The sequence below is a fragment of the Megalobrama amblycephala genome, linkage group LG7 (genome assembly GCF_018812025.1).
Source record: "Megalobrama amblycephala isolate DHTTF-2021 linkage group LG7, ASM1881202v1, whole genome shotgun sequence".
In the NCBI taxonomy this organism is placed as follows: Eukaryota; Metazoa; Chordata; class Actinopteri; order Cypriniformes; family Xenocyprididae; genus Megalobrama; species Megalobrama amblycephala.
In genome coordinates this window covers 13,185,553-13,202,409 of record NC_063050.1, presented here as the reverse complement: position 1 = coordinate 13,202,409, position 16,857 = coordinate 13,185,553, and positions in this window count along the sequence as shown.

Sequence of the window (16,857 nt, the reverse complement as noted above, 5' to 3'; positions counted from 1 at the left end):
ATAAATTATCAACATCTAAACCTCTGTTAATTCTCAATAAGAACTTCAATCTGGTTAGTAATAAGTGAAGCTGGTAATGCTGTTAGCGGAGTTGTTTAATCAGATCTTGAAAGATTTAATGTCTTTCATCTTCAGTTGATTTCATCTGGCTGTGGTTTAAGTCAGTTGTAGTTCTTGTGTTCCTCTTTTTTTTCTGTTCTTGTTGTTCCTCTTTCTGTGAGTGATTCTAATAGCAGGTGTTCATCACTAATGCTCAGTCATCACTTAATTAATCACTTCATTATCTAATTAACTTAGTGTTTATTTAACACTGAGGATTTTGCTGTGTACAACTTCAATTTTAGGAACTCAACTTACCGTGCACCCTTCCTGAAGCTGTATATTTATACCTACAATGACAGTCAATAAAATAGAACAGCAAATGAAAATGATGTAATTATATTATAAATTATATTATAAAAGCAAGGATAAAAATAAATGATAAATGTAACTTGAAAGCGTCAGGACTATATTTTTTTAGATTTAATGTGAAAAAAGTAACAGCTAAAAAATGATAAATGATGAATAATAATGAACAAATACTCAATAAATAAAAAAGAGCTCATGTAAATATAATTACCTGCGCAGTATGTTGAATTACAGATAGTTGGTTTAACCAGCTCATAGACATAATAACTGTCTGGACAGGCTTTGACTCTAATGGGAAAAGACCCGAAATAGCAGCAGTAGTTGTCCCAGTGACCGCAGACATCTCGAGTGACGACTCCATCCTTTACTGTTGGGTGTCCACCACGTATCCACAGTGGGACAACAGTGCCACAGCTATACTTCTCGACACACGTGTCTGGGATCTGAGCTCTCTGGCCGTTAATGAAGAGACGATACCAGCCTCTCCAGGTGACACTGTAGTCACACTTGTAGTAGTGTGATGTCTGACTGCTGTTGGCAGTCAGACATCACAATTTTAATTTTAATTAAAAATTAATTATATAATTATATAATATATATATATAATTATACAGGGTTGGGGAGTAACAGAATACATGTAACGACGATACATATTTAAAATATAAAATATGAGTAACTGTATTTCATCATGGTTACATTTTAAATAGATGGTAATTAAATTAAAGTTACATCCGAAAAGTATTTCAGATTACCAAAAGTGATTACTTTGAATTTTAATGTCATTTATTAAATTTAATAGTAATGTAAACTGGGAATATATAAATAATGTTTGTAGGTTTATTAAAAAAAAAAATAATAATTCCAAAATTTGCATACATTTTGTCCATCTTGAGCCAAGGATTACAATGATTAGGAGTTTATACTCCTATAAAAGCGGGAGATTGTCAGAAAAAATGTCATTCGAATGTGCATCGGTGCTCTGCCTTTATAAAGCGCCACCGAACGCCAATTACACCGAATCGTTCTTCAGATTCTTGACTTGTCACCTTCTGAACAAGCCCAACATAGAAGTTGATCGTTAAAGAAAAGCTCCGCTTCAGTGGACTGAATCACTGATCTATTATTTTCTCTGATATGTTTTTCAATGATTCAATTACATTACAAAGTGAAACTAATGCGGGTATTTTTCTTTGCATGTTTTTCAGTGTAAAAAGATATTTCCGTTTTTATAATTTTTAGTGAAATTATTTGGTAGTCAAAGGTGTGTGTGTATGGGGTGCCAGATTTGTTTAAGTGTTTAAAGGGGGGTACAACTATAAACATTTGAGAACCACTGGTGTAAACTATATCACCTGATTGCTTTGTTTAAATGACAAAACTTTAAATTATTTCATAAAAGCATGATAAAACATGATCATTATCATTCAGCCAATATGAAAGTGTGATAGTTTCCTTAAACAATATAAGCGCTGGTGACCCTTTCTACACATGGCTGCACTGTTAGCTTCCAAGTTCAATTTTTCATCAATAATAGTCCCAAGGTATTTATAAGATTGCACATATACTCAATAGTCTGACCTTTAATTAAATTAGCTTTGTTCATGTGAGTGTTCCTCCTAAAATTAACACTCTAAAAACTAATTCAGGGGACCTTTAGTCATTACTTAAATATATATATTGTTGTGAAATAAAAAATCAAGTTCTGAAATGCTGTTAGACTTTTTACTTGTAATTGTTATTTTATTGAGCTTTGATGACACACAAATTACGCCTATTGATTAGATATACTATCATGACTTGCCATAGTTTAACATTTTCAGTTAATCAAAAATGTATTTAAGTTCTGTTACTGTAAAATACAACCTGATGACGTGTAAACGTGTTTCATTGTTTTGAGTTGTATGAACACTTCTTTTAATTTAGACGAACTTAAGTTAAGTGAAACTGGGCTGGGATTTATATTTCCCATCATGCTTTGCCCATGGCACTTGAAAGGGAGAGTAAATGCTAAAATTAAGTGTTATATAATGTTTTTTTGCACAAGATTAATGGTAAGGGAGATTTAGCAGTAATTCGGGTTTTGTTATGCTAATTTAGAAGAGTTAATGTGTTAATGTGGGTTTTTGGAGATTTACCATCATGGTGACAAGCAGTGCTTGGTAAGTTCATGTTACTTAGAAATGCGTTTTATTGTGTCCAAAAAGCGTATTCACCTTACTTAAAACATTATGTTGGATCAACTTAAATAGTTGCATTCATGTTGACAATTATTAAGTTCATGTTACTTAGAAATGTGTTTTATTGTGGCAAAAAACCATCTTCACCTTACTTAAAACATTATGTTGGATCAACTTAAATAGTTGCATTCATGTTGACAATTTTTAAGTTCATGTTACTTAGAAATGTGTTTTATTGTGGCAAAAAAACGTCTTCACCTTACTTAAAACATTATGTTGGATCAACTTAAATAGTTGTATTCATGTTGACAATTATTAAGTTCATGTTACTTAGAAATGTGTTTTTATTGTGGCAAAAAAAAAAAAAAAAAAAAAAAAAAAAACTTCACCTTATTAAAACATTATGTTGGATCAACTCAAAATATTGCTTTGAATTAATGTAATTCTCCCAATTGGCTTAAGTTAAAAATTCTAGTGGAAAACATTAACATATATTTTTTTATTTTTTTGTTGAACCAATGTTTTATTTTTTAGAGTGAATGAGCATATCTTTAGTTTTTTTTTTTTTATATACATATATTAAGCTTGAGTAAAGATTGCTCACACCAGTGTACAAAATCATCAATAACTGGGCCATGGCTTCTCTTATTCTCCCAAAGACTAACCGAATCATCTGCATATTTTATGATGGTTTCATTGTCATAAATGCTCTGAAACATATTTATGTTAAGACTAAATAATAAAGGTGACAGTCCACCTCTGTTAATTCTCAGTAAGAACTTTTGTTGATGTATGATAGAAATAAAATCAAACAGGTTAGTAATAAGTGTAATAATGTTTAATGGCTAAAAGTCAGTTGTTGTGTCTCTCTTTTTCTGATCTCGTTTCTCTTTCTTTTATGATCTTGCTTACTAGCATCAGGTGTTACTACTAATTGTCAATCATCACTTAATTTGTCACTAATTCTCTCATTAACTTTAACACTGCTTCAGTGTTATTTTAACACCCTGTAGTGTGGACACATGTACACTTAGGGGTGTTAATTTAACAATGGGGATTTTGATGAGTATAAATGAACATTACTAGCAGCTTTTTACATACAATATCCTTTAGACATATAGACATTATTACTACAATCACCAGAAACATGTTGATTTCACAAGATTTAGATTCTAATACAGACTTTCCTTTAATTCTTTGCAGACATGAATGATGCAAAACTACAGACATGTATATCTTGGTAAAATGATAAAAAGCTCAATGCACAACTCAACACATTACCATTTGTAGTCATCTCTGGTGTGACAGTTAAGGTCAAACTAAGTGTTAAGATATCTGAAAAATAATTAAACAAACATTAATCAACAAATCAAAATGTGCACAGTGACACAAAAATAGTAAAAATCTGAAGACCAAACACTTTCAGATTGTTTAACAAACATCCAACCCAAACAGCATCATTTATGTCTCAAATGCAGTTTGACTCCTACCAAACAGAACTGTGTCAACATACAAAAGTGAAGTGTAACCAGTCATTACATTAGTGTGAAAAAAAAAAAAAAAAGTATACTTACGCATCATAACAGAGATGATATTCAGTGGTCTTATAAACCCTGTCATGAAATATGAAGAAAAAACAAACAAACAATGTTTTGTAATGTATGGAAGCCCTGAACCGTATGGTGGAGAAAAGAAAAAAAGAAAACTTACAGTGGGGAGGAAAAATTAAAAATTATCTAGTTATTTCGACATAATAAAGCCGCGGTCACACTAGACTTTGCTACAACAGCCGTAATATGATGACACGGTCTACAGAGTGTTTTTTATAAACATGAATTCAACATACAACATATAGTAATACATTCAAAATGTAAAAATATACATCCTAATCGACTTTACTGCAAAAATGTCATTCTTTTAATTCAGCCAAGTGGTCATGCCTTGACGAATTAGTCTTCTACTGGTCGCCCGTCTGATGCGAATTCACAGATCAGAGTTTACCAAACTTGAACTTAAGAATGCAGTGAAGTACAAAACTTTGTGCACGAGCTTGCGTTTCCGGTCTGACACATTTGCATGCATTTGAATGGAAGTCAATGGAACAAAAAGTGCAGTGTGACCTCCCCTTAAGTTGTTATTACGACATAATATATTGTTATTTCCAGATATTAAGTCGTTATTTCAAGATATTAAGTCGCTATTTCGACGTAAGTCGTTATTTCGAGATATTGAGTTGTTATTTCGAGATATTGAGTCGTTATTTCGACATATTAAGTCGTTATTTTGAGATATTAAGTCGTTATTTCGAGATAAAATCATTATTTCAAAATATGTCGTTATTTCAAAATATTAATTCATTATTTTGACATGTCGTTATTTTGAGATATTAAGTCGCTATTTAGACATATCTTGTTATTTCAACATAAAGTCGTTATTTCAAGATATTAAGTCATTATTTCAACATAATAACTCATTATTGTATATCTAGTTTCATAAAAGACGTTCTCAATGCAATGTCTTCAGTGGCGAAACAGTAGCGTGTCGTCTCGCAGTTTCAGCTTTTACTGCAATAGCCGCAGTTTCGAATCTGCTTTTGCAGAGCTCGCTCTTCTCTATTTTCCCATCACATAACACATCAGAAAGGCATTTTTTTTAATAAAAATGAAAATAATGTTCTAAAAGTGGAAATAACCTGCCTAATGAGTGGTTAATAATATTAAAAGTATTTATTGGGTAGGATTCAGGGAAGGTGTTGGGTGGGTTTTTATTTTCCCAATAAGGCAGCATCCATTTAATAATTTAAATCAGTGTTTCTCAACTCCAGTCCTCGGGACCCACTGCTCTGCACATTTTGTATGTATCCCTTATTTAACACACCTGATTTAGATCATCAGCTCATTAGGAGAGTCTGCATGAACTGAATTGAGTGTGTCATAAAAGAGAGACATACAAAATGTGCAGAGCAGTGGGTCCCGAGGACTGGAGTTGAGAACCACTGATTTAAATAAATATAATCATTTACAGTGCAAATAGCTGTAGATGTTATTTACACTAGTGAAAATAGCGACACATTCTATTTACACTAAGTGATGATAGCAGCATTTTCTCTTTCAATATTAGCCACTAGAAGGCAGAATAAGACAGGCAATCAATTTACAATTTACATAACTACAAACGAACGCATTGTAGTTATATTGACCTAAAGTTACAAGATGGTGTTCCAAAATCCCAGAGGTTTATCATGGGAATTCGCATTTATTCCAGGCTAACCTTTATTGAGGTTAAATTTATGTAGCCCATAAATGCTACATATTACCGTAAAAGGTTGTCATAAATACCCTATAGGCGTTTATTCTATGTATTTTTCACATACAGTTTCTGCAATCTCATGTTAATCTTGAGTACCTATAGAGTAGTATAGCATCCTTCATATCTCCAAAAAGTCTTTAGTTCTATCATACTTATAAAAGATACATACGCTGTACCGAGTCTTTCCGAAAACAGCCGAGCTCCTGGAGGCGTGCCGTGTGAGCGGATCTAGAGTGACGAGCACATGCAGCTTTTGCTTAGTGATCATATGCAAGCTATAAATTGTCAGCTAAACAGACGCATTTAAACACACACAATACACCGTCGCATTATCCATGGATATCTTTTGAATCAATAATGAATATAGCATATAGTGAATGATGAATAATTTATGAATTCACTACGTTCATATTGTTTCCATTATATGCACCTATTGCCAACAAAACAGACATTTGATGCAGTTTTACTCACCACCGGCAGTTCCGACTCATGACCGGGATCACTATCGCTGTGACCGTTCCATCTTTCAGTTTCAAACGATCTGTAAATCCAGTGTAGAACTGGACCTTATTTATGAAACCATAAGCTCCGATCCTGAGGGCTTGAGCAGCCACAGAAAAACACGAGATACTCTCCATTCATTTTAACCAATAAAAAAGTGATTGAAACTATCAGTTTCTATGGATATTTTAATAACAAATATCGAGAGTACATCAATGTAATGCGTGAGAACAAATCTCTCAGCTCCACTGGGTTCTTTGGGAAGCAAGGTTATCTTTCCCTCACAACTAAAAACACTCTTCTTTGGTGACATTGCTGATTTCGTGGTCTAAAAACAAAGTGACAAATCTTTCTCAAGCAAGTCTTATGCAGGGCTGCTGACGACTTCCGTAAAGCCGAACGAACGAAACACGTTGACGGGCGTCCTCATGCTCTCTCGCTCTGGTGGACGTGTGTGTGCGCTCTTCCAGGAGAAGTGCCCGTACAAGGAAATATTTTTTAAGAAGAGTATTTTTGGCACAGAAATACTCCGTTATACATTGTGTTTTGAAACTTTGGCCATGTTTAGCATGAGCATCCAACTCCTTAACAGTGTAAATAAGTCAGAATGCATGATTATAACCCCCTTTAAGGGAAGGTGTAGGGAGGGTTTTTATTCTCCCAATAAGGCAGCATCCATTTAATAATTGTAATAAATATACAATAATTTGCACTCAATGATATTATTGCATCCTGTTAACCCTCTGGAGTCTGAGGCTGATTTGGGGCCTGGCGAAGTTTTGACATGCCCTGACATTTGTGCTTTTTTCATTTATTTATAAACACATTAATGACACAAGTGTCATTACACTGTATTCAACACAAACTAGGCTACCATAATATGTGAGTGTTACAGTATGCTGGTGTTGTAGTGATGAGATGTAAACAGATATCCACAGTTAGGGTATTTAATCAAAGACGCAGGAGATAACACACAGTATACATACATAGAATAACAAAAGCAACAATAAGATCCGACCGGGAGTGAAAGGAGTGAGTCCGTTATAAAGGATGTGCTGATGAACAGGAGCAGGTGCAGGTAATCCGAGATGAGTGCTGATGGGAAGCTGACGAGGGAAGTGAGTGCAGGTGAGGAGACAAGAGGATCATGGGATTTGGAGTTCTGGGGACAAGGAATCCGTGACAGTGAGGAACATGTATGTACATGTTTGTGTTTTTGAAGGAATAACGTTTATGCATGGTTATTGAAAAAACAAAAAACTTAAGTCACTGAAATAAGGCCAAAAAAAGTATATTAAATCTGTGTTCATAAGACTTCTGGGTATTGGAGGTTGTAGACTAGAGTTTTTGGTTCAGAATTATGTAAAAATTATGCTGCCTACTCCTTCATATAAAACAATATATTGATTTAGTTTTTGTAAGTCACTTTTTGTCAAGAAACACACTATGCATGGAGGCGTGAATGGTCATGAATAATGGGCCATTTACACCTGAGAAGACAAAAGAATCAAATAATAATGATCTGAAATGACTTGCATATTAATGAGGCCTTTGAGTCAGGTAGGGTGTGAAAAAACCCCTCTGTAATCATGTCTCAGCTCAATTTAAAATAATCGTATTCTATTATATTCTTTAAAATATAATGTATTTCTGTGATGCAAAGTGTCTGAACAATTACGTTACCTCTATGGCATTTCATATAGGCTTTTAGCTTAAAGCATGCACATTCGGAGAAATATTGATGGATTCTTATATGTTTATGTCAAATTTCTATACAGAGGAGTAATATTTATTCTATATTTATTCTATATATCATCACTATGAGTGCTGGATACAATTCATACTTGCAGCCAGAGGGCGCTCTGTACACCTTTAGGCCACAAATCCATATAAAGAAGAAGAAGAACCAGGAACTAACTGCATGTCTTCTAGAGTTCGCTAACCATGGCTTTAACACCCAGATAAACACTTTTCAAGACAATAAATACACGATTGAGACGATGAATGCATGTATTGCCTCTGAATTTGCATCTGAATAGCGCTGGCTCCGTGGGCGTGGCCGCATTAGCAGATAATGAGCTGAATCACTGACTTCTGACATGGCTCTCTTTTCATACAGATTACATAAACACAAAATGTTTGTTTTCGATTTGACTTGCACGATTTAAAACCTGACATTTCAACGTTTCTTTAGACATAAGTTTATTTTTTTTGTCATTCGTATTGTATTAAGTTACAGTTCATTTTCTGAGAACTATCAGATTGGACTTTGTTCAGAGGGAGACGAGAGATCACGCATCATGTTAGTTTTCTTTATTTTACAAAAAGCACAGCATTTCGTTTTTACTCTGAGTGTACACAAATGAAAGAAGATATTCAACAGATTAAAATGGTGTATAACTCTTAATTGTATGTGCAACATTGACGGAGTATTTTGAGTCTCTTTCACACTGGTAAGAAAAAAAATGCGGTGGTATCGCCGGCGATACCCTCAGACCTCAGAGTGTTAATGTACAAAAATACTGAGGTGCAAATAGTATCATGCCAATAAATGTACAGCATCTAATTACTATTTACACTATTTACAAAGAACTGCTACTTTTACATGGTGTGAACAGAATATATCGCTATTTTTACCTAGTATAAATAGCATATTGTTAAAATCCTGCTATTGTCAGTGTCACAGAAACGGTCTCTGTGGCTCCCTCCGATCACCACCTGAGGGCACCATCTCTGGAGTACTAGTCATTTCATGGACTACATTTCCCATACCCCGTACCTGGGCTGATTAACCACGCCCACACTTACACCTGCTGCTCATTCCCAGGACTATAAATGACTTTCAGCACCATTCATGATTCGCGAAGTTTTGATTTGCTATGCATTCATTTCTGAGCATTTTCCCCTGTGAATGATTCTCTCGTGTATGACCTTGGACTGTCCTGGACCTCTGCATTCTGTCTGCCGCCTGCCTTGTGACTATTCTGCCTGGACTTTGATTACCCTTGTCTTGTCTGCCGCCCGCCCTGATCTATTGCCTGGTACTGTTTCTGATTCTGCCTTGCCTACTACATTGCTGTTGCTGTTTTCTGACCCCTGCCTGTACGACTACGATATTAGAATAAAGCTGCGAATGGATCTCCCCGAGTCTGCCTCATTACAGAAGACTTCGCCGGACCCCGATCCAGCAGCTGTACACCGTCTGACCACTGAGCTCTCCACACAGGCCAGTGTACTGGCCGTACATCAACAACAGCTTACATGGCTTACCTCCATCACCGAAGAACTCGGAAAGACGCTCCAAAGTATGCGCGTCACGCCCGCGGAGATGAGTCCACCATTACCCACGCCTCCTGCAGCTGCCGCTCCGATCCAGAACACCACCAGCAGCCGTCTTCTCGCCTTCCCTGAGAAATACGATGGCTCCCCAGCGAAATGTAAGGGCTTCTTACTCCAATGCTCCCTGTTTATATCGCAACAACCTGTGCTTTATCCCACTGAGGAGAGTCGCATCGCTTTTATTTGCTCGCTGCTAACGGGAAAGGCGCTGGGCTACAACAGTATGGATCGGCGGGAGAACCTCGCATGCTACGCTCGAGTCCTTTCTACAGTGCTTCCGCGAGGTCTTCGAGCACGCCGAGGGGGGCAAAGAAGCGGGTGAGCTCCTTCTATCACTCCGTCAGGACAAACAAACAGCTGCGGAGTATGCACTCACTTTCCGTACTCTAGCAGCACAAACAACATGGGTTGAAGACACGCTCAAGTTGCTATTTCGCAAAGGGTTAAATGTGGAATTACAATCTGAACTGGCTTGTCGCGACGAGGGGAGGAGTTTGAATGGATTTATCGATCTCGCCATCCGCATAGACAATTTAATCAGATCAAGACGTCCCAGTAAAAGGTCACTGTGCTATAGAACTGATCCCTGGCTCTACGCCCCCCAGGGGGCGTATATTCCCACTATCCCAACCTGAGTCTATATAGTATATAGAGGAGGAACTGGCTAAAGGTTTCATTCAACCCTCCACTTCACCAGCGTCTGCAGGTTTCTTCTTTGTAAAAAAAAGGACGGAGGTCTGAGACCCTGCATAGATTATCGTGGGTTGAACGACATCACAGTAAAGTTCCGGTATCCTCTGCCGTTGGTCCCCTCCGCTCTGGAACAGTTACGCACGGCTTGGCTCTTCACCAAGCTCGATCTGCGCAGTGCCTATAATCTCATTCGCATCCGAGAGGGGGACGAGTGGAAGACTGCTTTCTCCACTACATCTGGGCACTACGAATACCGGGTTATGCCCTTCGGGCTGGTCAATAGTCCTTCAGTTTTCCAAGCATTTATCAATGACGTCTTCCGGGACATGCTCAATAGATGGGTGATTGTCTATATCAACGATATTCTGATCTTCTCCGAGAATTATTCCGACCATGTTCAACACGTACGCTCTGTGCTCCAAAGACTCATAGACCACCAACTGTATGCCAAACTGGAGAAATGTGAATTTCATCAAACAGCTACATCATTTCTAGGATACATTATCAGCGCGGAGGGCGTTGCCATGGACGACAGCAAGGTTCAGGCAGTATTAAAATGGCCTCGCCCATCATCAGTAAAGGAACTACAACGCTTCCTGGGGTTCGCTAATTTCTACCGCAGGTTCATACGTAACTTCAGTCTGACTGCAGCTCCACTCACTTCCATGCTAAAGAAGGCAAGCACACAACTGGTCTGGTCACCTGTATCTATAGCCGCATTTCAGAAACTAAAGGATCTATTTACCACAGCACCCATTCTGTATCACCCTGACCCTGAACGAGAATTCATTGTGGAGGTAGACGCCTCTAGTACAGGCATAGGGGCGATCCTCTCCCAGAGACAAGGCAACCCTCTCAAGTTGTATCCATGCGCCTATTACTCACGCAAACTCACTCCTCCTGAACAAAATTATGACGTCGGGGATCGCAAACTACTGGCCATGAAGGCTGCTATGGAGCAGTGACGGCATTGGTTGGAGGGGAGTAAATATCCATTCACTGTGCTCACCGATCACCGCAATCTTGAATACCTGAAATCCGCCAAACGTCTCAACCATCGCCAGGCTAGGTGGGCATTATTCTTCACTCGATTCCAGTTCACAGTCACATACCGACCCGCGTCCAAGAACACTAAGGCTGATGCTCTATCTCGACAGTTCGAGTCCTGTGCCGACCCATTATCCAACGAACCAATTATACCCACCTCTATCATTGTTGCACCCATCCAGTGGGACATCATGTCAGAAATCACTGAAGCTCAGCAGGATGAACCTCCACCTAATGACTGTCCAGCAACACATACTTACGTACCAGCCCCTCTCCGCCAACGGGTAATCCAGGAAGTGCATACCGCACCCAGCGCCGGGCATCCAGGCATCGCTGCGACCATTCACCTTGTGTCCAACCGGTTCTGGTGGCCATCTCTCGCCTCAGATATCACCACTTTCATCCATAACTGCGTCATCTGTCAAACCACCAAGTCATCCCGTCAATCACCTGCCGGCCTATTACAACCACTTCCCATTCCACAACGTCCATGGTCCCACATCGCCGTCGATTTCATTACGGATCTGCCCAATTCAAAAGGATATACCACAATACTCACTGTTGTTGACCGCTTCTCCAAGTCTTGTCGGTTCATTCCATTACCCAAACTCCCCACGGCTTTGGAGACCGCTGAACATCTTTGCAACTTCGTATTCCGCTTTTATGGCTTATCAGAGGACATTGTGTCAGATCGGGGACCCCAGTTCACATCACGGCTATGGGCAGCTTTCTTCCAAAGACTCAACGTAAATATCAGTTTGACATCAGGTTACCACACAGAGGCCAATGGGCAAGCAGAGAGACTCAACCAGGAACTTATTCGCTATCTACGGTCATACTGCCATCAGAACCAGGCGGACTGGAGTCGGTACTTCTTCTGGGCTGAGTATGCACAAAATTCTCTACACAAACCTGCCACCGGCATCTCCCCTTTCAAATGTGTTCTGGGATTCCAGCCACCTCTCTTCCCTTGGTCCGGAGAGCCCACCGATCTACCCGCCGTCGATCACTGGTTACAACGGAGTGAAGAGGTATGGAATGAGGCTCACATACACCTGCAGCGGGCCATAAGACGTACCAAGGAACAGGCGGATCGCAACCGTCGTCAACAACCTCACTACAAACCCGGCCAATGGGTATGGCTGTCCACAAGGGATCTCCGTCTGCACCTTACCTGCAAGAAATTAAGTCCCAGGTACGTGGGTCCATTCAGAATCACACGACAGATCACTCCAGTATCATACAGTTTAGCACTTCCACCAGAATACCGTATCTCACCCACTTTCCATGTGTCTCTGCTCAAGCCCGCAGGTGGTCCGAGAGGAGAGGAGGTCCTAGAGGAGACCCGTGATCAGAGGCCCCCTCCAGTCATCATCGAAGGCGAGGAGGTTTACCAGGTTCAGGAACTCTTGGACTCCAGACGCCGGGGCAGAATGCTGCAATACTTAGTGGACTGGGAGGGGTTCGGCCCGGAGGAACGATCCTGGGTCAACTCCGACGACATACTGGACCCCAATCTCATTGCTGAATTCCACAGGACTCATCCGGAGCGTCCGGCCCCTCATCCTCGAGGAAGACCCCGGCGTCGACCACCTCCTCGCTTCAGGAGCCGCTCGCAGGGAGGGGGCTCTGTCACAGAAACGGTCTCTGTGGCTCCCTCCGATCACCACCTGAGGGCACCATCTCCGGAGTACTAGTCCTTTCATGGACTACATTTCCCATACCCCGTACCTGGGCTGATTAACCACGCCCACACTTACACCTGCTGCTCATTCCCAGGACTATAAATGACTCTCAGCACCATTCATGATTCGCGAAGTCTTGATTTGCTATGCATTCATTTCTGAGCGTTTTCCCCTGTGTATTGATTCTCTCGTGTATGACCTTGGACTGTCCTGGACCTCTGCATTCTGTCTGCCGCCTGCCTTGTGACTATTCTGCCTGGACTTTGATTACCCTTGTCTTGTCTGCCGCCCGCCCTGATCTATTGCCTGGTACTGTTTCTGATTCTGCCTTGCCTACTACATTGCTGTTGCTGTTTTCTGACCCCTGCCTGTACGACTACGATATTAGAATAAAGCTGCGAATGGATCTCCCCGAGTCTGCCTCGTTACAGTCAGTAAATACGATGTATCGCTATTTTCACTTAGAGTAAGTAGCATCTACAGCAATTTGCACTGTGAATGATTATATTTACTACGAGCTATGGGCTACATGAATTTAACTTTAATAAAGGTTAGCCTGGAATGAATGGAACACCTTCCCCTAACCCTACCCAATAAACACTTTTAATAATATTAAACACTCGCAGGTTATTTCCACTTTTAGAACATTAATTTTTAATGAAAATAAAAGCCTTTCTGATGTGTTATGTGATGGGAAAATTGAGAAGAGCGAGCTCTGCAAAAAGCGGATTCGAAACCGCGGCGATCGCAGTAAAAGCTGTAACTGCGAGCCGACACGCTACTGTTGCATCACTGAAGACGTTACATTGAGTATGTCTTATATAAAAACTTGATATACAATAATGAGTTATGTCAAAATAACGACTTAAAGGTGCCCTTGATTCAAAAATTGAATTTACCTTGGCATAGTTAAATAACAAGAGTTCAGTACATGGAAAAGACATACAGTGAGTCTCAAACTCCATTGTTTCCTCCTTCTTATATAAATCTCATTTGTTTAAAATACCTCTGAAGAACAGGCGAATCTCAACATAACACCGACTGTTACGTAACAGTCGGGGTGTACGCCCCCAATATTTGCATATGCCAGCCCATGTTCCCAACATTATGAAAGGCATCTGTGCACAGCCGAATCAACAGACTAGGTAAGCAAGCAATAACAACAGTGAAAAATGGCAGATGGAGCAATAATAACTGACATGATTCATGATAACATGATATTTTTAGTGATATTTGTAAATTGTCTTTCTAAATGTTTTGTTAGCATGTTGCTAATGTACTGTTAAATGTGGTTAAAGCTACCATAGTTTCTTACTGTATTCATGGAGACAAGAGCCGTCACTATTTCATTTTTAAACACTTGTAGTCTGTATAATAATTCATAAACTCAACTTCATTCTCTATAAATCTCTCCAACAGTGTGTAATGTTAGCCGTTAGCCACGGAGCATACTATCAAACTTATTCATAACCAAATGTAAACATTCAAATAAACACTGTACTTACGCGATTAGACATGCTGCATGACGAACACTTTGTAAAGATCCATTTTGAGGGTTATATTAGCTGTTTGAACTTTTTTTATGTTGTTTAAGGCAAGCGCGAGCTCCGTGGGCGGAGAGCATGAGCAATTAAAGGGCCAGCAGCACTGAATCGGCTCATTTATAATGATGCCCCAAAATAGGCAGTTAAAAAAAAATTAATTAAAAAAAATCTATAGGGTATTTTAAGCTGAAACTTCACAGACATATTCAGGGGACACCTTAGACTTATATTACATCTTTTAAAAAAAAGTTCTAGGACACCTTTAATATCTTGAAATAACGACTTATGTTGAAATAACGCCATATGTCAAAATAACGAGATATTATGTCGAAATAACAAGATATGTTTTTTCTTTCTTTTTTTTTCTTTTTGCGCCATGTGGTTCAGGGCTTCCATGGTAATGTATTTTAATACTGAATTTGAGAAAACTAAATTCATCTTATTCATAGTTCATAAAATAATTTTTGGGCAGCATGAACTAGTTTTTACATTCTAATCATGACAAGAAATTCACCTTTATGAAGAGAAGAATCCATAAATTCTGAATTACAAGAATCCCACAGTTCTGACAGTCTGACTTATTTCTCTGTATCCAAAAGCCACAGTCAGAGGAAATGTTCCTTTATAGTTCAGAGGAAACAAACAAATTAGCTTTGGCATTGATGCATGACTTACGTTTGTTTCCCTTTTGTTTCAAACACATATGGAAAATTCCACTGAATTTATGAATTTAAATGTTAAGAGTTATAAGTGAGGACAGTTTTAAACATTTATAATTATTGCTCTTTTTTTTAATTTTTTTTTTTTTTTTTATGGCATATGCAGGCAATTAAATACTGAATGAAAATTTCCAAAAAACATTAAGAAATTGCAGAGATTGAAAAAGAGATTGCAGAAATGACTGTATTTAAATTTTCACAAACTGTCTCAAAAAAGAAAGAAAAAAATATATATATATTTTTTATCAGTGCATTAAAAAAACTGTAGTGTAGAAGCAGTTTTCACAATTGCTTGTAAAGTAATTACAAGTAATTACAAAGAATTGGCAAATAAAACTGAATTCCATGTGAAATTTTGGTGTAGAAAGACTGAAATTGTATTTTCTTGTAAAACATACTCCAATAATCTTTGTATTATTTACAACTTTGAAAATAATATTTTTTTTTACAGTGCTCAAAAGTAATTGCTGTGCATTTATAATACAAGTATCCTGATATTAAATTCTGTAAATTGAGTATCAATATTCATAGGTAGGCCTATATATACAGATTTCAGTTTCGACCAGTCGTCAAAATGTGGACATTTCTAAAGGAGTAAAAGGGTTTAAGAGCCCTGACCTTGTCAGTCCATGAATTACTCCACTAAAACTCCACACAAATCACACATCAGTCCATGATCACACATCGACACATGCTGCAGTGTGTTTGATTTAAAAAGACTGATGAAGATCATTATGAGCAGAAAGAAGATCTTACCTGATGTAAGCTGATGTGTAGTGATCCTCTGCTGACACGACTAACTGAAAAAGATATGTGTGTGTGTGTGTTTATAGAGAAGTTATCTGTCCATCATTCTCGTAAGTCCATTGTCTTGCACCGTCATATTCAAATTGAAATACAAATATATGCATAACATTATCTCACGTCCAGTTCATATGCATTATATTTTCAGTGACCATCTACAGCATCATATCTGTTTTTCTATCTGCTTGTCACAATCTGATTAAAATCCAAAAACATTAAATGAGATTTTAAAAAATCTGTTTCAAGCTACATTCCTATGAGGTTTGAATTCATATTCAAATTGCATTTCTGGAAATCCGTTTAAGTGAGTCTCGCTGCTCTGATCGGACTTCGTGTGGCTTAAGTGACTTTCTCACGCCATGTAAAAGGCAATGTCAGACATTGTCATAGGAAGTTGTTATAGTGCCGAACGAGCAGAAAATGACAATATAAGGGAAACATGTTTTGAGACTGGTAGAGATGACAACACAGAATAAAGCCCATCATTCCACCCAGCTAACAGAATTTTGTTATAAGAACGGTTCTCTAAATATTCAGTGTTGGTTCTGGGAATGTAAAAACAATTCGTTTTCTTGACATTTCAGGAATGTTTTTATAAGGTATAATGTTGCTCAAACGTTCTTTCAACTTA